This window comes from Martes martes (genome assembly GCF_963455335.1).
Source record: "Martes martes genome assembly, chromosome: 5".
NCBI lineage: Eukaryota > Metazoa > Chordata > Mammalia > Carnivora > Mustelidae > Martes > Martes martes.
In genome coordinates this window covers 150,229,892-150,252,968 of record NC_137892.1, presented here as the reverse complement: position 1 = coordinate 150,252,968, position 23,077 = coordinate 150,229,892, and the positions used below count along the sequence as shown (strand labels likewise).

Here is a 23,077-nt window from a genome sequence, read left to right as displayed (position 1 = left end):
ATAGTTCACATTAGCATTCAATCTTGGTGCTGTACATTCTATGGGTCTGGAAGAATGTATGATATGTGTCCACCATATTAGTATCAAACAGAATAGTTTCATTGCCCTAAAAATCTTTTGTGCTTCATTGTGCTACACTACCTATGGAAGCCATTGTTTTTGTTTGCCTTTTTTAAATTTATTTCCCTACCCCAAGCCTATGGAAGCTACTGTTTTTGTTTGCCTTTTTTTTTCTTCTAATTTTATTTATTCATTTGAGACAGAGAGAGAAAGAGCATGAGCAGGGGGAGAGGGAGAGGGAGAAGTTGGGTCCTTGCTGAGCCAGGAGCCTGATGCGGGACTCGATCTCAGAACCCTGGGATCATGACCTGAGCTCAAGGCAGATGCATAACCATCTGAGCCACCAGGTGCCCCCCTCCTTTTTTTTATTGTATGCATAGTTTGCCTTTTCCAGAATGTCATATAATTGGAATCATAAAGTATGTCGGCTTCTCAGATTGGTTTCTTTCACTTAGCATTATGTATTTTAACTTTTTCAAGGTCTTCTCATGGATTGATGGTTTATTTTCTGTTAGCACTGAATAATATTCCATTGTATGGATGTATCACAGTTTATTTACCCACTTACTACTGAACAACATCTTGGTTGCTTTCAAATTTTGTCAGTTATGAATAAAACCACTATAAATATCCATGTACACATTTTTGTGTGGTTATAAATTTTCAGCTCCTCTGGGTAAATAATAAGAAGCACAAGTGCTGTATCAAATGGTGAAAAATGTTTAATTTTGTTAGCAACTGTCAAACAGGGGTGTCTGGGTGGCTCATTTGGTTAAGTGGCTGCCTTGGCGAGGGTCATGATCCCAGGGCGCAGGAACTGAGTCCCATGCAGGGCTCCCTGCCCAGCGGGAAGCTTGCTTCCCCCTCTCTTCCCTGCTTGTGCTCTTTCTCACTATCTCTGTCTTTCTCTCTCTCTCAAATAAATAAAATCTTAAAAAAGAAAAAAAAGAGAAAAAAGAAACCGTCAGTCTTCCACAATGGCTGTACCAGTTTTCACTGCCAACAGCAATGAAAGAAAGTTCCTGTTGCTCCACATTCTCACGAGCACTTGATAACAGTGTTCTAGATTTTGTCCATGATAGTAGTGTGCAATGATATTTCATTGCTTTAATTTGCATTTCTCTGATGACATAAAATGTAGATTAGAATATGTATTTTTTTAAAAGATTTTATTTATTCGTTTGACAGACAGAGATCACAAGTAGACAGAAAGGCAGGCAGAGAGAGAGGAAGGGAAACAGGTTCCCTGCTGAGCAGAGAGCCCGACGTGGGGCTCGATCCCAGGACCCTGAGATCATGACCTGAGCCGAAGGCAGAGGCTTTAACCCACTGAGCCACCCAGGCACCCCTAGAATATGTATTTTTGACTGAAAGGCAGACATTAATTAAATAATGGTGCATAATTATTATTGAAGAATATCCTTAATAAATAAGTTGAAATAATATATAATCAGTATACTAATCTTTTATACAAAAAAGCCCCAAAAACAAAAAACAAAAACCCACAAAAAAACAAAGACTCAGCACAGTTTCTGACCTCTAACTATTTGAAAATTCTGTAAATTTGCTTTAGCCTTTAAGCTATGCATAAATGTTCCCCAAATAATCAGAATTTTGTTTTTGTGGAACTCAATTTAATGTAGTTCAGTTGTATAAGATGTATTTCACTATCAAAAACTGTGTGCCGGTTTGTAACAGACTTTAAGTAAGAAGTGACTGACTTTTGGGGCGCCTGGGTGGCTCAGTGAGTTAAAGCCTCTGCTTTCGGCTCAGGTCATGATCCCAGGGTCCTGGGATTGAGCCCCGCATCGGGCTCTCTGCCCCGCATCGGGCTCTCTGCCCCGCATCGGGCTCTCTGCTCCGCAGGGAGCCTGCTTCCTCCTCTCTCTGCCTGCCTCTCTGCCTGCTTGTGATCTTTGTCTGTCGAATAAATAAATAAAATCTTAAAAAAAAAAAAAAAAAGAAGAAGTGACTGACTTTTTAGGGAAGAAAAATGCATGATATTTTATGATTCTGTTACCTGACCACTTGTTAACTACACTGTAAAAATAATTTCTTAATTATTCTAAATGTTATAATAATGCAAACAATATCCATTTTAAAATCTTGAAGTCATAATATTTTAAGTGTTTATTAAGAATTAGTATATTTTGAGATTCATACACATCACTGCTTATTTTTTCAGAACGTGAGTCCCTATAAATATAATTCCCCTACCGGTACTTCTTTCTTGAAGTAAATTAAATATGTGTATATCACACATATTTGCATTAGAAGAGAAAGGAACATGTCCAAGACAAAAAAGTCCAAGTGTCTGTAAGTTTTGACTTGGAAAATAACTAATTTTCTGAGATGATCAACACAGCTCCCTGGTGTTATTCCTGTGATTATGTTATTTTACACTTTAAAGAGATTTTGCAGGTGTAATTAAGGTTACTAAACACTTGATCTTCTGATATTACAATTACCCAGATGGGACTAAACAAATCATTGAAGCCCTTTAAAAGCAGAGAGGTTTTTTTATTGGTTTGTTTCTTGTTTGTGTTCTATTTTGTTTTGGGCTGGTCCTTAAAGTTGTAATAAAAACACAGAGTTTTGAAGTAGCAATAATCTGGCAAGAGAGAGGTATTTTGATGTTGGATCTGAAGGGTGAGGGAGCATCTTCAGGTAGAAGGGACCTGACAGCAACCTCTCAGAGCGGAGTGTGTCCTCTGGCTCTCATCCCACAGGAAAACAGGGCCAACAGTCCCTGGAAACAGATTCTGCCACAACTTGAATGAGCTCTTCTGCAGAACCCCAGAGCCTTAGGATAAGAACTCCATCAGCTAACACCTTGATTTCAGCTTTGTGACACTAAGGAGGTAAGCCAGTGTGTCCCCCCAGCCCCAGGACTGTGACCTGCAGAATGGTGAGATAATATAATGCTATTTTTCGAGTCTGCTAACTTGTGGTATTTTGTTAAGCAACAATAGAAAACTAATATTAGTGACAGAAATGATGGAAAGAAAAAGGAGACTGAGGATGTAAAACTCAATTCCTATGGGAGGACAGAATAACTTAAAACAGGAATTAGTAGAAATTGTGACAAGCCTATTAACTATAAAATTATCCTTCAAGCTTTGAAAGAAAAGTTACTATAACCTGTAGGTTATTTAACTGGAACAGTACTTATTTTCTAATTTTTTAAAATTTAGTTTTACTTTTTTAGTTTTCCAAGTAAATACCCTTATTTTTAGATCATAAAGGGATTGAAGTTGCTGGACAAATTCTATTGCTTAAGACACTTTTATAAAAAAGAAAAAAAATTGAATGATAGTGTATAATAATGTTTAGCCCACTTGAAAATCAAAAGAAATATATTACACTCATACAATGTAGTTCATAGACCAGAAGTTATTTCTTTTAAGATGAAATATTTAAGTCTCTTCTACTTTTCCCTTTCAGAACACTAGAGAAGAGATTTTTAGTAAAAGTTCATTTAGTCAAGTGAAGTTCAAATGCAAAGTCTCATGTCAGTAGTTATATTTTGAAAATACATTGTAAAATGAAATAAAATTACAATAAAACGCACAGAGTGAGCTGTAGAATGGGGTTTGGAAGAAAAGACTTTATCAAATGGAACGTCATATTTTGGAAACGAGAAGGATTTTACAAGGGGAAATGAGACCTTTCTAAGAGTCTAAGTTACACACATTCAAGCTCAGATGGGCAGTGAGTAATGAGTTTATTCTCCATTATCAGTCTTTGAACTGAGGGATCACCTAATGCTTGATACTCCTGTTCCCTGGCTGTATCCTGGGTTACTTTTTGGGTTTGTGAGAAGCCAAAACCCAGTGGGAATGATATAACAAGTCAGCCTTTTCATTCACTTCACATCAGGGGAAGAGATAATTCATAATAAGCATTTCTCAGTTCACATTAAAATTCATGTGTGTTGAAACTACCAGGCCCACTGGGTGACCAAAATAGATGGTTTCTAATAAAATGCAGTCACCACTTTGGCTTATTTTTTTTCACTGATTTACTTTTATATTTTTTTGATAAGTTGACTTTTTTATGTACCACGTACTTACAGATGTTTTAATTTTTTACAGATGTTTCAAATCTCATCATACAAAAAAAAAGTTTGCTCTTTTTTTTTTTTTTAATGGCCATTCTTTACACATGAAAATATAAGCCCTTACCCAGAATGTTCAAGATGCTATTATGCCTTTAAAATTTATCTTGCTATGCTGGCATTTACTTCAAGCTAGCATATGCTACCCATATGAACAGTAATGTTGATGAAATGCCACATAGATATTTTGAGGGGGAAAAAAAAAGAACAAATGGGTCATCTAGTCTCTAGGTGTGCTGTTTCTTACTGTGTATAATAGAGGTAAATACCACCATACAAAAAATCTCTCTGTAACTTTATGCTTCAATGCCAGAGAGATATAGTTTATCACCTGAAAAGTACACAATTGCACAGAATGCATTTTCTCCATGTTTTAGTTCAAGAAGCTTGGGACTCTCCATCCCATTTGATAAAATATTTAAAATGACTTTCCTATTAACTATTTTTCTACCTTTCCTATACGATTTATAAAAATTTGATAAGCCATAAGCCACATGGATTTGTACTTTTTTTCCCCTATCTATGCATTAACTATAAGATTTTTGCTTTATCCCTGACATCCATAGTGTGTGAAATTAATGTAAAATGCACACCATGAAAATGTATAGTTGTATTTGAAATTATAGCATACCTTTATGTATTGCTTTCATTCCCATAACAAATAAAATACTATGTATGTGAGAATAATAAGTAGGTAGGCTTATGCAGCTGGTATAAACAACGCAAAATGAACAAAGACGACTTGGGGAAATTGATTAAAAAAATTAGAGGAATAAATGTATCTATTTTAATTCCCTATTTTGTTGTAACATTAATGAGAAAAGGTCGTCCAGAACTCTGAGAAGCTGAAAATTACACTAAAGTACTCATCTAACAGTTCTGCGGGGTTTTGTTTTGTTTTTTTTTTTTTTTTCAGATATTTAAAAATTACAATAATGCAATTGGGCATTAAAGCTAACAAAATTAATGTTTTCAAAAACTGTTTTTCTATATATTGCTAATGGGCATTTGGGCATTTTTGGGACTTTCAAATAATGACAGAATTTTATCAGAGGAGAATACCTTAATGAAGAAATAAAATGGTCCTATGCCCCTGCAATATTATAATTTACAGTTTTATTTTTGCAATGCTTTATAATATACAGAATATGCATTGATGCTAATTAATATTTACAAATAAGCATAAACTTGATCATCCTCTTCACCTTCCAATTTTGTAATGAACAAGTCCTTTCAAGTACACAGCCACTGCTTGAGGAAAGCCATTCGATTTTGAGTGCTCGCATACTTACAGCCTAAATTCTTAGCCTGCTTCAGTCCTTCTGGGAGCAGTTCTAAACTAAAAATTTCCTAAGCCAGAATTTTCCAAATGAATTTGGGAGAAAACCAAGCTTGAAAGATAATCTCTGATAGAAAGAAAATGAGACATTGCTTAATGAGTAATGCTCAGTGAGTAAGGAAACAGAGGCTTCCATACCTACCCTGGACTACTTCACTATATTTTACATGCTAAGGCATTGATAAGTCTTATACTGAATAAACCTATTTAATCTGGTTTAACTCTAATTCTCTTTTTTTTTTGACCAGTGAACATTTTTTTTTACTTTATTCATTGCCAATAATCTATTTAGTATTTCACACAAAATATTTTGAAAGTTGGCACTCTATATCACAGAATGGACTTCTTTCTCAAGAAGATTTGCATCAGCCCTAAGAGGAAGTTTAAAAACTGAGGGAAAAAAAAAAATTAGATACTCCAGTACCTTATCTTTTGCATATAGCTCACGAAGTTTTGGGGGAAAAAAGAAAGAAAGAAAGAAAGAAAGAAAGAAAGAAAGAAAGAAAGAAAGAATATTTAAGAATTTTAAATTTCTGTTTAACTTCATGAACTATATGCAAAAGTTAAGGTACTGGAATATATAACGTTCTGAAGAGATTCTGCTGAGTGAAATAAGTGAAGCAGAGAGAGTCAAGTATCATAGGGTTTCACTTACTTGTGGAGCCTAAGGAATAACACAGAGGACACTGGGAGATGGAGAGGAGAAATGATTTGGGGGAAATAAGAGGGAGAGACAAACCATGAGAGGCTGTGGACTCAGAAACAAACTGAGGGTTTTGGAGGGGAGGAGAGTGGAGGGATGAGTGAGCCTGCTAGTGGGTATTGTGGAGGGCAAGCATTGCATGGAGCACTGGGTGTGGTGCATAAACAATGAATTTCGGAACACTGAAAAGAAATAAAACAAAATGGGGGAAAAAAAGATCCAAAGTCTGATGCGCTATAAAATACACATTGGATTTTGAAGATGTGCAAAAAAAAAAAAAAAAAATGCAAAATATCACACTAATATTGTTTATATTGATTGCATGTTGAAATGATAATAATTTTGATATAGCAGGTTAAATAAAATATGTTAAAGTAAAAAAAAAGAATTTTAAATGATCTTTGTAATCAGTATTTTGACAAGCTTATTTCCTGAAACCGGTTCTACAAAATGAATGCAAAACATGACGTGGGTCTGTACAATACAGTGTGCAAGAATTTTGGAGAAATGCATTAATGCCTGTGATATAACTTGCATTTGGCAACAAGTCATGGCATAACACTTAATTATATTGTGGAATCTTAAAAATATATAGTAACTATAATTGTAATAATGTATTTGACATGATCAAATAGTTGTTTAAATAATAGTTGTTTAAATAATAGATAGTTTGTTCCAAAGAAAATTATATTTAGGGATGCTTAAAATATCCTAAATTACTCTCCCACAATCAAATTTTCTTATGGGAAAATTAGTGTGAAACTCAACATAAATTTCTAGCAGCATTTAGAAAGGTTTTTGAGAATTAATCAGCTCTGTGATGTTTATTATTGCATTTGTGATTAATGTGTTGACATAGGTAGAAGGCTGATAAAATGTTTATACTATGTAAAATTGAGAGGCGTTCCAGGTTCATTAAATCAAAATCTAATCTAAGTAGCAAAACTGACCACATCTGAAAGGATGAAAAATAATGTGAGATTTCGAACCTAGGTACAAAGAAATCAACTGCATATATTTCAAAATGGCCCCAAAGCAAATACAAAGACATTTAGAATGTTTAATAAAATATATGTTCAAAGTGAGTCTCTTCTATGATATGGCCATCAAAAATATTGATGCCATGATAGGCTGCACTGAAATACGCTAACATTTATTGAGTGTATCTTATGCACAAGACACAATGCTATACTCTTCACTGCATTAAATCAATTAGTTCTTAAAACAAACATAGGGTTGGTACCATGATCTTTAATTTAGAACTCCGGAAACTAAGGCATGGAGAAATTCCGTATTTTTTTTCTTGAGGGAAAGGAACATCCTAGTTTTATTTTTTTATGTCTACGTCCTTACGTAGAAGAATGAATGACACAGAGTCAAGTGTTCAGAAGCATGTTTGGAAAAAATGAATGGCTTAAGGAAATCTAGACATAATCAAGAAGACTTGTACAGGATAGACAACAATTACATTGTCAGTAATTGGTACAATGTTTCCATAAAGGAATTCCCAACATATTTTTAAAGATAAGTATTTTAAAAAGGATAATAAACCTTAGAACTATACTATCACCAAGCAGGAATGTTGTAGAAAGAATTTACACAATTTTTTAGTATGGTAAATGCTAATCACTTCCTGTTATGAAGTATGAAATAACGTAATTATAAAGTCACATAAACTGTCTCAAAGTAAAATGAAAAAAATCTAGGGGCGCCTGGGTGGCTCAGTAGGTTAAAGCCTCTGCCTTCGGCTCAGGTCATGATCCCAGGGTCCTGGGATCGAGCCGGGCATCGAGCCCTACATCAGGCTCTCTGCTTGGTGGGGAGCCTGCTTCCCCCTCTCTCTCTCTGCCTGCCTCTCTGTCTGCTTGTGATCTCTGTCTGTCAAATAAATAAATAAAATCTAAAAAAAAAAAAAAAATCTAAATCCCTTTCATTATTAGATTCATTTTTGTTCTCTGGGGTAAAAATTATTTTCTGTTTAAGTAATAAACTGGGGAATGAATTATCAAATAACCAAAATATATTTATACTTTATTGCCTAAAAATTTTAAATTTTAAAATGATGTATTAATATTCACATAGTTGCTATATGCTCAGTGTTAATTCTTTTAAGATAGAAGACTGAAAGACACCTGCTGGCTTAATAAGGGCTTCTTCTTACCAGCACCTTTAAATTATGGTTAGGCAGTAGTGGCATACAGGAATAGAATTCTGTTACTCATTCCATCATTATAGGTTTTTATTTAAAAAGGCAAACTGTTTGACCTTCAAAGTTTCAAAGCTTGGGAAGTATTTAAGTTATGAGCAGAAAGGGAAAATGGATTAGGATATTAATATAAAAACAGGTACTTCTGAAAACAGAAATCATTTGCACAGGGAAATTCAGTTTTAATGAGGGAACAGTGAGAAAGTTAACCTAAGGAAAAAACAATGCAATGATATAATGAACATTATTATTATTATGGTGGTGAGAAATTAAGAAATGTCTTGAAATATACAGAACTTCAGATTTTAAATACTGGCAATAAGATACTGTGACAGGAAATGTGGTACACCAAGTAGTGATTTCATATGAAAAGCATTTATTGTTAAGTAGGATGGTTTGAGAAAAATGAGTCCAAATTCAAGTTGAGCTTATTTAGAATAGTACAAAGAGCTAAGGAAGATTTAATACTGACCTTTAACAGAACTGAAACAAAACTTATCCATCACATATTTTACAGGAAAAATGAGAAGTTTTGATGATCTATTCTAGAGGATGAATGGAACGGAATCATCAAATATATCTCCCAACGTCGGGTCTGGGAGAACAGATGGAATTTTACAATACCAATCAATGAGGACCATGTGACGAAAAAAATATTTCAAGGAAAAATGATGGCTGTTGTACTTGAACAAGCTAACCTTGAAACACCAATAAAAAAATTAAGCAACTTGTTTTGTAAGCACATAGAAATAACTTTAGGTCAATTTTCCAAAAATCAATTTGATTCAAACGAATCTCCCCAAAGCAAATTGATTTTTTGGCAGAATGTTCTGCATCCAAAGGAACTAGAATATTTCAGTGTCACAAAACCTGTAAAAGGGATGGGGTAAGAGATACAAGAAGGAGGAGAGGAAGAACGAGTGAGGAGGTTACGAGCTCACGCAGACAATTAAATTTAATGGGAAGTGATCTGTGCCCTTGTCTAAGTTTCTGTCGGATGGTAAGGGAAGATATACAAAGAGAGGGAGAAGTGAATCAAAGAAAAATTAATTCAGTCACAAATTTTTAAGTTTAAAATTACAGTACAAATTGATACTCATATATAATTTTTCCTAAATGTCAAACTCATCAATTTCAATAAAGTTTTGCATTAAATCCTAATTTCTTAATCTTTCAGTTTGGATAAAATGTTCTTAATTTTTAAATTAGTGATTTAAGATTTCACTGAGAAAATTATTTTCCCCAAAACTAAACTGATGAGTAACAGAAATAAATACTATGATATACAGATCAAGTTATAAGTGTAAAATTAACAAGAATATATATTAAAGCTGATTCAAGTAACTCATCTGTATAAAATAGACCAGTTTCATTCAATGTAGCTGTTCAGTGAATTAAACATTAAATACTTTATTGTTAATATTATTTGTATTTATGAATGACTACATTTAATATTCATTTAGTTATAGAAATAGATTATGTATACTTCTCATCCTAAAACCATAAGTATCTTTCAGGATTTCAAAATCTAATACATTTCATGAGACTTATAACTACAATGTTTGTTAGTTAAGTGACAGTGTATAACATATATATGAATGGGTTTGCTACTCCTGAGTGACACAAACACAGGACTAATATTAAAAGTAATATTAAAACTAATATTTTAATACTAATATTAAAAGCAATTAAACTATTTCAATATCATGATATATTTCAGATTATATGTATATATATACACATATATATATTACTTCCTAGTTTAAAATAACTGATAAGCTTATGCATATACTAATTTTACACAATATATTTACTCAAATACCCTGTTTTATGAAGTTTCTATATTTGAATGTCCTTATATTAATGAATTATTTTAACCTTATATTAAAATCCAACGGATAAATTGTTCTCACCTTAATGTGGCTGATACACCTAACAGGTACACTTATAAATCCATTTACAATAGTAATTTACTTTCTATGCCAGAGCACTATTTTAGTTGCATTTATTTCTCCCTAATTAGTCATGTTACATGCACAATTAAATAAGTTAACACATATTTTGAATATTCAGTTTTACCAATAATAAGATCAAAATAATAATAATCAAAAGTTATACAACACTTTTCATTTCCTTTCAAAATTATGGTTGGCTTATTGATTTATTTAGGATGATGACGAAGACTTTGTCAGTATAAAAATATCAGTTAAAATACTTAAAATGGGACAAATTACCTGAAATCACTGCCTGGGTAGTTACAAATTAAAAAATTTATACAAAATTACATTTTATTTTCATTATGTGTTTTGAATGAGATAACACTAGGATATTCTCTGGGAGTGTGTGGTCTTTGAATGCACTGGTGAAAGCGTTTGAATATATTGTGATAATATTTTCACCCAGACTTTTAAATTGACATAAAATCCTCATTAATATTCTATTAGTTTCTATGATTCTCATTAGTATTAAAAAAAATAAGATGATAATGACCTTCCACTTATTTTAAAAGTTTCTTTATTCTTCTAGGGCGTTAGACCACTATCATCAAAAGACCTGTTATAATAATTTAAAATGTAAATGCTATCCATTTAATTAATAAGAGATAACTGTCTAACAAGAATGGCTGCAGAGAATTATAGTCAGTATTATATAAAATAATAAAAGACTTATCAGCTTAGCTCAGTTTTGAAAAAAAAATGAAAGTCAAAGAACTCAATGTGGTTTAAAAGATGTATGAATGAGAGCGATTTTTAAAAATAATTGAACATAATCTTGTAATGAATGATGTTTCCTAATTAATTGTCAAAAATATGAAATAAAGGTGAATTCAAGGGACACTCTCAGTATGCTCCCTGACTGGATGACATGGCAGCCATAGAGTCTCTATACCACTATGAACTCACTTTCTTGTGTTAACACTACATCTGTATATCAACATAAATAAACAAATAAATAAATAAATAATAAAAATTGTATATATATAATTTTAGTAATATTACTTGGTTTCAAACTAATCTGTTTTATTGAATCAAAAAATAATTTTTGAGGCTATATTTTATTTTATCTTTTTAAAATATTTTATTTATTTATTTGACAGAGAGAGGGATCACAAGTAGGCAGAGAGGCAAGCAGAGAGAGGGGAAAGCAGGCTCCCCACTGAGCAGGGAGCCCGATGCAGGGCTCGATCCCAGGACCCTGGCACCATGACCTGAGCTGAAGGCAGAGGCTTAACCCACTGAGCCACCCAGGTGCCCCGAGGCTATATTTTAATAAGGAATAAAATACCAACAGCTCTGAGTCCTTGTCCACTCAGCCAATTTTCCATGATGCCTTGCATGTAACACTGTGTTTATACAGACATTAATAAAGTAACTGAATTCTCATAAAAAAAAAAAATTACATCAAGATTGAATAGGCAATCTTGGGGCATCCAGGTGACTCAGTCAACAAGAGCATGCAATTCTTGACCTCAGGGTTGTGAGTCTGTCCCACGTTGGGTGGAGACATTACTTGAAAATAAAATCTGATTATTATTATTATTTTTTTAAAGGTTGGATGTACAATCTTTCTAATGACTACTTTGCCTGAGAAAAGGAGAAGAAAATATGTATTACTGAAAATTCAGTATATCTCAATCATGTATGCATAAGTATATATGTGTGTATATACTCTATGCCAGGCCTGCACAAATATTGCAAATATAGTAGCTAAAAATAATCAAAATGAAAAACCGAAACCAAAAACAATCAATTTCTACCTTCTGGATCTGGGTGTCTGGGTAAAAGTATCTGATAGGGGTCTGAGAATTTGCCTTTCTGAGTTCTCAGGCAATGCTGATTCTTCCAGTCCAGGGTTCAGTGCTTTACAAAGTAGTGAAAAGGGAACCTGAGGACATCTGGAAGTCACATTTGAAATGTGTCTGAAAAATTAATGAGTGGACTAAAGGAAGAGGAGAGGAGTATATTCCCCTATAAATCTAGGTAATAATACAGAGAAAATTGTGTGCAAAGGGCTAGCAGGGAAGGACAAAAAGAAGCTTATGTTGATAAACTCAATGAAGATAATGCCTTTTATTAAAAATTACTAAATTTTTTTCAGGTAAAATATGGAATTTAGTGGCTTAAGGTAATTAAAGAAATGGTGAAAATGAGTTGTACTTTCAATACAGAAAATTTAAGTTAATAGCAAATTCTATTAGTGTCAAGGGGGAAAGTACATCATATGACCATCAACTTTAAGAAACATAAACACTTATTATAAGGGAGCAAAGAATGGCAGCTATAAGTTTGTGCTACTGAAGGATGCTTAAAGGTATGGCTAGAGACTGAATATCAGAACATGAAGGGGCTTCTGTGACATTTAGGACAAATTCAACTTTCCTCTTCAAGGACTGGGAAATTTTGAAGAATTGTAAGGAGGCACATGACATGATAGGCTATACATTAAAAGGGTCATTCTAGCTCTGTATGAATATGTAGAAGTATATGAGTGGAGGTGGAAATAACAATGTTTACAACAAATTTCAAAAGATTCATACACCTTTTGAAGCCCACTTCAGGACTTCTTGCTCAATAGATATAAGAGGCTTCAGGGAAATCAGCCCGGGAAACAGGAGACAAATTAGGGGACTTTTAAGTGAAATGACAAGGGACACTATATTCTTAATGAGAATAAAGAAGAGTTGGAAAGAATCAAAACACATTGCAGAGAACAGATCAATACTCCACAAAGATAGCTTAACTACAAGGAGGTAGAATAAAAGAAAAAGTCTAGAAGAACATCTAAGCCAAGTGAATGAGTGACGAGGAAGGAAAATAAAATATAATAAAGCAAGTCCCTTATTTCTCAGTTCGGTTCATTTATAGTTTGTAGTCCCTGACGTACATCCAGGTAGACATACCTGGCAAGCACCTAGATACACCAGCTTGAAATTCATTTAAGATTTATAGGTAAAGAGATAAGGTTTTGTCAAAAAAGAAAGTAAATTATGTTTCTCAAGTAATTTATCAGCATAAGAAAGGGGTCAAGTTCAGGGACAAAGCAGTTACTCAAAGAAAAAAACTGATGAGAACTGATGGACTCTCCGTCTGCAATCTGTTATGTTTCAGTTTTATCAAATCTAAGATAAGTTGAATAAAATAAGCTCTTCCAATTCAAGTAGAAAATAGTTAAGAAAAATTAACACAGAAAGTTATAATGTCTGAAAGTATTGCTTATAAAATATTTGAAATAAATATATCATTGATAGTTACTTTACTTAGCTCATCCTTTTTAACTACCTAATATTTCCATAGATTATCTAGGGTTGACATTAAGTTTGTTGGTACTTTCCACATCTGACTCCTCTGTTGGTCCCATTTTGAGTTATGAAAGTAGACAAAGTTTGCCTGGTGAAAACTGCTGAACCTTATGTTCATTGTGTCAAGTTACATAATTTTGTCATGGAAACATGCCAAATAGGAGTTTTTAAAAGTTCATTTTAAATTTAAATAACTCAATTTCTAGATTTGTCTAGATTCAGTTTTTTTTCATTGTTGCTTTTTTTTAAAGATTTTATTTATTAATTTGACAGATAGAGATCACAAGTAGGCAGAGAGGCAGGCAGAAAGAGAGGAGGAAGCAGGTCCCCCACCAAGCAGGGAGACCGACATGGGGCTCGATCCCAGGACCCTGGGATCAGGACCCGAGCCAAAGGCAGAGGCTTTAACCCACTGAGCCACCCAGGCGCCCCTAGATTCAGTTTTTAATAGAGAAGTATATGATGGATAAACCAGATCATAAAAACGGAGAACACACATCAACTGTAGAAGAGAATGAAGACAGAATTATATGTACAATAGAGAAATGTAATTTTGAAACTCCAATGCATGTAAATAGAACCAGATATGTGTCCAGCTCAATTCAGAAGGCAGGGCAACAGCATGACTGGAGTAGACCCTAAAACATTCTATCTGATAATTTCTTTATAGCACCAGAGAGTCAACACCAGTGATGGGGAAAGGAATTCTGGAGGGTAGGGACAATTACTGGACATTCTGCAATGAGATACAAAAAGATACATTTTTTTTAAATTATTATTGCATGGCATAGTCCTAACATATCTCCCCTCATAAAATTAAATAATGTGTTGCCTTTGGGAAGAATGAGAAACATATAATAGTTGTTAAGACCTCGGTTGTTGGAACAGTATTCACAAGTCTGTAGACTTAGAGGACTTCTACTTCTAGATACAGGAACCCAGGCTAATAGAACAGCAACATCACCTAGTGGCGAAGGGCCAACCTGCATACTTTGAGCCACTATCCACTACTGCTCATCTGCGTGACTGTGGGTTAGTATTTTCACTTGCTTGTGTTCCAGTTTATTCATCAATAAAATCCATATAATAATGTTATAAAATTCATAGGGCTTCTGGGAGCATTAAATTAAAGCACTTGGAAGAGTGCCTAGTCAATAAATACATGATGACTTCTTTCCTCATGGGATGGGACCGTGCCTCTCCTGTTATCCTGCTGATAATATGTCTTTGACATTGAGAATGTTCATTGAGAAAACTAAGGTGCAACTCTTCATTTTCTCCTAGGCAACTGATCTGTGTTCACAATTTTCTTTCTTTCCCTCTCTCTCTTTTTAAAGATTTATTTATTTATTTGACAGAGAGAGAGAGAGCACAAGCAGGGGGAGGGAGAAGCAGGATCCCCACTGAGCAGGGAGCCCAACACGAGCTGGATCCCAGGACTCTGGGATCATGACCTGAGCTGAAGGCAGAGGCTTAACCAACTCAGCCACCCAGGTGCCCCACAATTTTTCTCTACATGATTCCCATCAGTATTTTTAATTTTTTTTTTCCCCATCAGCATTTTAATCCTCAAAAATGTTTATGAAGGACCAGGTAATTTAGTACAAAGTTCCCACTGGATGGTGGTGTTAATGCCCTAAGGTTCTTTTTAAATTCAAGGGCATTTAAGAAAGACTAGCTCTATAGGATTAATGTTAATGATATGTCTGAAAAAAAAATATGGTAACAGCATAAGTATTATCTGACAGAAAGATAAGAAGCTGTAAGAAATATTTTGTCAATACCTGTGTTAATCTACTGACAAGGGGCATTTTATATACCAAAATTTTTAGATATTTTTAGATTCAAACCCCATTATTATAGAGAATAATAAAGAGTTCTCAACAGTTATTTTCAGAAATAACTTTTTAAAGACACATACAGTTTGGGATACAATTACATGAGAAATTTCTTTAGGTGATGCCCATTTGCATTCAGCCAAAAGCAAGTAATTTATTTCATTTAACAGCAAACGATATTATGTTACATTAAAAATTACTTTTTTCCCCAATTTGAGACACTAAGGATATGAAGCATTTTTTTATGTGTTACTTTTTTTTTCTTGTTAGCCTCTTCTTAAAATGCTAGGAATTATGAAGAACTGTCAAGTTAAATGTGATTAGGTTAAACATCATCAGAAACTAAATTATTTACCAAGGAGTAATGGCATACAGCTTTATGAAATACTTAAAAAGCCAACAGTTATCTATGTATTTTCAGCTATTTGTTTTAGCAATTAAAGTTATATGTTTTTTAAAGATTTTATCCTTTTTAAGTAATCTCCACATCCAACGTGGGTCTCAAACCTACAACCCTGAGTTCAAGAATCTCATATTGCATAAACTAAGCCAGCCAGGCTCCCCAATTAAAGCTATATTTTATTGATATAACCAGATGATTAGAAATGAGGAATGGTATAGTTCTGGTTTATATCCAGAATTTTGTGATTTTTAAATCTTTCTTAATCCATGTATAAACTAAGATAAACCAGACATTTAAAATAAATATAAATATATTTATTTATATAAATATAATATAAATATAAAATAAATATAAATGATCAGATATTTCTTATGGTTGTTTTTGTTTTATTTTATTTTTTTTTATTTGAAAGAGAGAGAGAAATCCCGAGCAGGGAGAGGGGCAGAGAGACAGGGACAAGCAGACTCCCCGCTGCGTGGGGAGCCCAACGTGAAGTTCCATACCAGGACCCTAAGCTCATGACCTAAGCCAAAATCAAGAGTCAGGCTCTTAACTGACTGAGCCACCCAGAGGCTCTTCCTGTGGTTGTGTCTTTGGATCTAAAATCCAAATATCTCCATAAAATACTTTACTGAAATATTTATTTTAATTCAAGTAACTTTCGCCACCTTTCTGCATTCCAGTTTTTCACTATTTAAATTTGACAAGAATATCTTCCTCTCGTGATCAGACTAATGTTTAAAATGTTAGGATAAGGGGCCCCTGGGTGGCTCAGAGGGTTAAAGCCTCTGCCTTCTGCTCAGGTCATGATCCCAGGGTCCTGGGATCAAGCCCCGCATCGGGCTCCCTCCTTGGCGGGGAGCCTGCTTCCTCCTCTCTCTCTCTGTCTGCCTCTCTGCCTACCTGTGATCTCTCTCTCTGTTGAAAAAATAAATAAAATCTTTAAAAAAAAATGTTAGGATAATTTGCTATGCAATAAACTCTTCACAATTACGGACACACGTACTTGTATCAATAAAGCCGTGCAAGAGGTGCTCTCCTCCATTTCACAGAGAAAATGGATCCACTGGCAGAATAGATTACTTGCCCAAGTTCACACGGCCAGAAAGTGTGAAGTCAGACCCAGGTCCAGGCATTCTGACCTCAAAACCATTACACAAATCACACTTTTAACAAAATCATTTATGCAAATCAAATTTCACACTATCTTCACAAACTAAATAGAAAATAAAGAAAGAAAAGGAAGAATTTTCTCTATTTTTTTTTTTTTTTCCTGAGGTGGCAGAAGAGAGAATACGGTAAGTTTACATTATGGTGATTTTTGTCAGGAACAGAGGGTTCACAACCCAATGGGCAGAAAATGCTGACTTTGTAAAGTGAAGAAACTATTAAAAAGAGTAATCTTCATGTAAATATTTAATGAAAAAAATCCAAATATTGTTACCAAAAAAAAAAAAAATCCAAAGAAAGGGAGTAAAAAAGTAAGAAAATCAGTAGTGCTTACCCATACTTTGTCTAATAAAAGTTTGTTTCCTATAACAAAATGTTTTATTTCCCTCTACCTGTTATATTTTTTTCAATAGTGCTTAGGACTTTCTCTCCCAAAATTTTTTTTCAGATAGAGGTTTTTATCACTTGTACCTGCATGTCTTAACTTTAACTACTTTAACCATATGGGCCATTAATTATTGCCTCTAAACTACATTAACTATATTGGTCCCCAGTCAATTATCATCATAGACTTCATACATACAACATATGGGTAAAAAGGATATTAGGTGTATCAAATGTGAACGTGAATTAAATATAGCCAAATTCTTTGATAATTCAGTTATTAAAGGTCCAGGTAAATAAAACTTGATCACTAATTTGGAAAGCTTAGAAAGCCTCTAAAATAGTAATATTTTGTAGTTTGTTAGACAGAACTTTATATTTGGAAGGATACTTAGCTTTCTTACCCACTTATTTTTCTTATGTGCAAATCCCTCTTTGGTGTCACTGAAGACTTGAGCCAAGTAGTTGTACTGCCAGTGTGCTCCTCCTAAGTTAGTATTTATGGTAGTCATTACAAACGTCCTTCTATTGTGGCAGTACATCAAAAACAACAACAACAACAACAAGAATAGTGCATTTGCTGGACTTTGGCCTCTTGTACCTGAGAGCTGAAAAGCATTTTGGAAAAATTGCTTCATAAATAGCTGCGTAATAAGATAAAAGAATGTGAAGCTCTAAATGGCCCCATGAAGTTGAGTTGCCCTGTCAACACCAAAACAGCTGGGCTATTATCGGAGAGGGAAGTAATCTATTTTCAGTAATCTACTGTATTTTCACTCTACACTACAACATACTAACATTACCGTAATGTAGAATATTCACCTTTTCCTTAAATATTCTGTTGTAAAAATTCTTTGCTGTCATTTTTAATGACCATAGTATTGTATCCTATAAAATTATTCTATCCTATAAAATTATTCCCCCATACTTAAAGCTTTAGGTCATTTGCAAATATTTCATCTTATACACAAAACTATAGAAAACGTCTTTGTTCATATACTTTTCTTCATATTTTTAATTATTTTTTAAAAGATTTTATTTATTTACAACAGAGAGAGAGATAGAGAGAGAGGAAACAGAAGCACAGGGGATCTGGAGAGGGAGAAACTGGCTCCCCACTGAGCAGGGAGCCCGGCTCGACTCGGGGCTCGATCCCAGGAGCTCGGGGCTGGATCCCAGGAGCTAGGATCGTGACCTGGGCCGAAGGCAGACGCTCAACCGCTGAGCCACCCAGGCGCCCCAGTTTTTAATTGTTCTTTCAAGATGGAGTCCTAGAAGGGAGTAGAAAGGATTTCAGATACTTGATACATTTGGCAATTTGTAAGCTATCGCTTCTTAGCTCCAAATTTCTGTTTGCATCTTTATTTAGACTTTGATTCCAGGTGCTCAGGCTCAGTCTCTGCAAACCACAGGTCAGCTTTAACAGCTACTCCCTCTTAGATTCTGTCCACAGGGACACACGAAGGAGACAGACAGTAGATGGACAAGCTCCTTCTTTCTTATTTCTGTTAGCATGTCATTAGACAAAACCTATTACCGTGGCTCCATCAGTCTGTTCCTATCGCCCTTTCTGATATTGTTTTTATTGTTTGACACTTCCAGAACTAGCTCATTGTATTCCTCAAAGGTATAAGTCCTAATAAGCCCATATCACTGTTTTGAGGTCCCCGGGTCTCCACAAGGTCCCTCTTGTAAGTTTCTGACATACAGAAAGCAGCTGGAATGCACTTTTCTCTGAGTGCTGTTTCCCCAATGCAGGGGGCCAGAGTTAGCCGAGTTCTCTTCCCTAATTTTCTTGTGTTTCCTTACTCCAGAGATCTCTCCCCCTTGTTGCCGTGTCTTCAATGGGCAAGAGCAGAGGGTAGCTGCTTCCCGCATTTACGCTGTTATTCAATATCCTTTTTTTAAACCTTTATAATTCTCTAACACACGTTTGACAGATTTCTTATCTCATTTTCTCTCTGTTAAAATAACTTTTTTTTTTTTTTCCTGACAAGATATCCATTGACACTATCTAATTTATATAAGCAGGACATGAGGTGTTGGTTTCAACAAGCCTTTTGAGCTGCATCGTGTTAACTCAATTGATAGGTGGAAAAAATCACTTCATAGGTAGAGAAGAGGATCACAAGTACCAGTTACTACTACTGGGGTTGCTCATTCCTTATATGTTTATTATTTGCCATATTCTCCAATGCTTTACTGCTTAGCAAGTTCTTTCCCTTTTAGATACTTGAACAATATTCACATATTTTCTTCCATTTTATAAGGTTCTTTTTCAAATATGTTTCACTCTTAAATCCTCCTGGAATTTGCATTGTGCTGTTAATCACAAATCCATTTTTGGGAACAGGAAACAAACCCTCATCTGACATTGCTGCTTTGAGGAATCTCTCATATCTTCTTAGCAACTATTTCCTATTTCTATATAATCAGAAATTATACTGTAGGATGCTAGTAATTTTTACCACATATTATTTTCTTAGTATATGGTGGGTCCTTTACATATGGGAGTACTAGTTTCACACTTGTGGCCCCTTCTGTAGCTCTATAGATACCCATATAGGATTTGTTCTTGTGATGTAGTTTTGCTTTTCCTTCTTTTTTATTATGTATTTGTGATTGCAACATGACTAGAGCAGGGATGGGAAAGGAAAAGGTAGTATTTTTTACTGGTTAGCAGCATGGACTTTTAAATGTCAGAGACTGTTTTAGAATGATTTTCAATCTTGCTAAATTTATTATCTTAAAGGGGTCATTTAACTCACTCATGCTTTGTTAATAATGTTCTCATAATTATCATACAGGGTTTTAATAAATATTAAATGAAATGAGTGTTTAGTCATGAAGGGGCCATATATTCAGAGCACAACAGGCAGTTTCTATTAAAGTTATTTGTCATTTTTGGAACTCATTCAGCTTCATCTTCCATGACCCTCAAGTTTGCACTTGGAAGTATCATCGGCAAGAGTTTCCTGATACACATTCTTTAAAAATTTCCTTGGGCAAATTTTTTAAATTTCCTCCAAGGGGGTTCAAATTTTCTCCCTCTATGCATTACCTACTCTCTGTCCACTGCATTACTGTTGCTCAAACTCCCATGCATTTCATTTACGCAATGCTTGCATGCCTGTGTTGTCAGGAGCTCCCAGAGAGCTAAGAAATGGCAAATGGTCAGTGAGTAAGAAATGAGTATGGAGTCACTCTGATCCACAGAAGTGTTTTATAACTTCATCATCATTTCCTTTGCCATCACATTTTCTGAAAGTTTACTTGTGATAGCGGGTATGGAAGAGCTGTAGTTTGAATTCCAGTCAGGTTCTGGAAGGGGTTTCTCTGAAATTGGATGGGAAAATGGTTACAGCTGATGTGGATAGGTATGGCTCATTACACATGCAGTGATGTAGCTAGTTGGTGTTTGAAGTGTATGCTTGTGTGTGTGAACATTTTATATATTCAGTTGGATGAGGCTCTCTGTCTTCATCTACTATTTCTCATGGATGGAATCGTACATAAACATATACAAAATTTGCATTGTGCAAAAATGGTTCCTTAGTATATCAATCATGTTGGAACACATTTGTATTTATAAAACAAGCTTTATAGCAAAACCCACTGTTTTTAAAACTAATGAAATCATACTTTCTCCTTGTCACAGAGAAATAGGTAATTGTACTTGTAATTACAACTAAAGATAGTGCAAGTGTCTTCCCCACCACAAACACCCAATCAAACATCATCTAAGGTTAGTGATGAGAATTTGTGGAAGCAAATGTGTGGTGGGTTATAACAAAGGATGCAGAAAAACAAATTGTATAGTTTGACTATCTAGAAAATATGCAATTTTAATGAAGCCCTTATGGTAGATGTACTTTAATATAAATAAAATAAAGTAGAAATGACTGTAATAATTCGAATTTATTTAAAAAAAGAAAGGAAATTGGTGTCTATTTAAATTCATCAAAATCACCTAAGAAGGAAAGTGATTCAGTGTTCACAGAAGTGACTATAAAAACATTTTAAAATATAATTTGGGTAAAGGGAGAGATTATACATATAATATTGAAGGGGAAGCTGATTACATGATCTCAAGTATTATAAACTCAAAGTTTATATCTAGGTTTCTGAGCTACAGAGTTACAGCATTTACTTTTTTTTTAACTTTTTTTTTTTTTTTTAAGATTTTATCTTTTACCTAATGGACAGAGATCACAAGTAGGCAGAGAGGCAGGCAGAGAGAGAGGAGGAAGCAGGCTCCCTGCTGAGCAGAGAGTCTGATGTGGGGCTCGATCTCAGGACCCTGGGATCATGACCTGAGCCAAAAGCAGAGGCTTTAACCCACTGAGCTACCCAGGCGCCCCCAGCATTTGCTTTTTAAATGTTTTTAAAGATTTTATTTATTTGAGAGAGAGAGAGAGAGAGAGAGAGAAAGAGAGAGAGAGAGCACAAGCAGGGGGAGGGATAGAGGGAGCGAGAGAAGCAGACTCCATGCTGAACAGGAACCCTCCTCCCCCATGATGTTGGGTTCCATCCCATCAACTCAGGACCCTAGGATCCTGACCTGAGCCTGAGCCAAAGGCAGACAGTCAACTGAGCTGTCCAGGTGTGCCTCTATTCAGCATTTAAATAACATTCTTCAAAACCATGAAGAACACAAAGAAAAAAAAAATAAGACAGTGTAAAATAATATTTGAACTATCTTTGAAGTTTATAATGTTTACAGTCAACTCTTAAAAATTAAGATTTAATGCATATAATTATTTTGACAGCAATCCTCTTGTTGTCTGTTACATTTGTGCTACCTCTAAATCTCTGCTTCTAGAATTAGTAAAAGATAAACCATAGTTTTCAATTGCAAGCAACAAATATTTCTAGAAATTGTGTGAAAGAGATGAAATCAACTTAATCTTTTGAAAGTTAAAAATAAAACTATGACACCATCTAAGCTAATTAAAGAGCATCTTTCTTGGGAGTTTCTGATTGGGAAGGATTTTATGGTTTCTATATAATTAATAATCTGTAACTCCCTGCGTAACAGGTCCTTAAAATTCTTGGTTTCTCACTTTGGCATTTTATTTTAATCATCCCCAGATGTAACTGGACAGTATCACCAGGAAATATTACCAGGAAAGTTGAGGCCAAACGATCTGAATCAAGTTTCATTCCAAAGTTCATCTAATCTGTCTCAGAGAAACATCAATAGTCCATTTCCTATTCTGCACACTTCATATCCATAGCATGTACTTACACATATGTGTCCAAAACTGACACACAAACCCAGTCTCCATAGATGGGAAGACATTTCTACCCCACCATTAGGTGAGTCTCCTTGATGGTTAGTGCAAGGGTATATTTAAGTTTCCAGGATATTTTCTCAAGCTGCACATTCCCCCCATTATTCTCTAGTGTTTTAAAGTCTATTTTGAGAAATGATAATGGAAAAACACAGGAGAGGTACACAAAACATTTTCTACAAAACTGAATAAAATCTTTTTAAAGAAAATTATATAGAAAATTAAGAAGTGGTTTTCTCCAAGTACAGATATATTGTGGATTTG

At 34.5% G+C, this 23,077-nt stretch overlaps 1 protein-coding gene across 1 annotated transcript in view; it reads right to left on the bottom strand.

Annotated features, from left to right (window-relative positions):
• The window catches only part of CDH18 (cadherin 18), a gene marked incomplete at both ends in the record, with an annotated part of 317,410 nt that overhangs the window by 169,775 nt on the left and 124,558 nt on the right, over positions 1-23,077 (bottom strand). The window lies entirely within an intron of this gene.